The sequence below is a fragment of the Daktulosphaira vitifoliae genome, unplaced genomic scaffold (assembly GCF_025091365.1).
Source record: "Daktulosphaira vitifoliae isolate Bord-2020 unplaced genomic scaffold, ASM2509136v1 Scaffold_676, whole genome shotgun sequence".
In the NCBI taxonomy this organism is placed as follows: Eukaryota; Metazoa; Arthropoda; class Insecta; order Hemiptera; family Phylloxeridae; genus Daktulosphaira; species Daktulosphaira vitifoliae.
In genome coordinates, this window is record NW_026100239.1 from 3,057 (window position 1) to 3,575 (window position 519).

Sequence of the window (519 nt, forward strand, 5' to 3'; positions counted from 1 at the left end):
AGTCCATGCGAGGATCTTCAATAGCATTATTTGTAGAAAACCAGTATTTTAAATAAATTCTTACTAAAAATATACAAACATTACGAATACCAACCCTTTCGTCATTGGTTAGTTCAAAAGACTCTCGAAAAAGAAAAATTTTCAAACAATAAATGGCTTTTGCCATTAAAATAATACAAGCACCTTGTAATCTCCCCATATTAGAGGCTCTTGTGTCGCAACAAATAGCCTGAACTTTATTTTCAATATCTCATTCTACTAATAAACTATGAACTGCTGAAGCTTGTTCTCTTCCTGTACTTGATTTAATAAAAGAAAGGCCAAGAAGTTGATCATAACCATTGAAACTTACAAGTACAGGTAGCCTATCAATATTTACATTACTAGTTAGTGATGGCAATAATTTGCTATCGAAATAAACAGTAGTTGATCTAATATTATCTTCGATGCGAAGCTGAGAAGGTATTGGTTTTACTATGATGTGTTTTTTTTTTTTTTTTTTTTTTTTTTTTTTTTCTT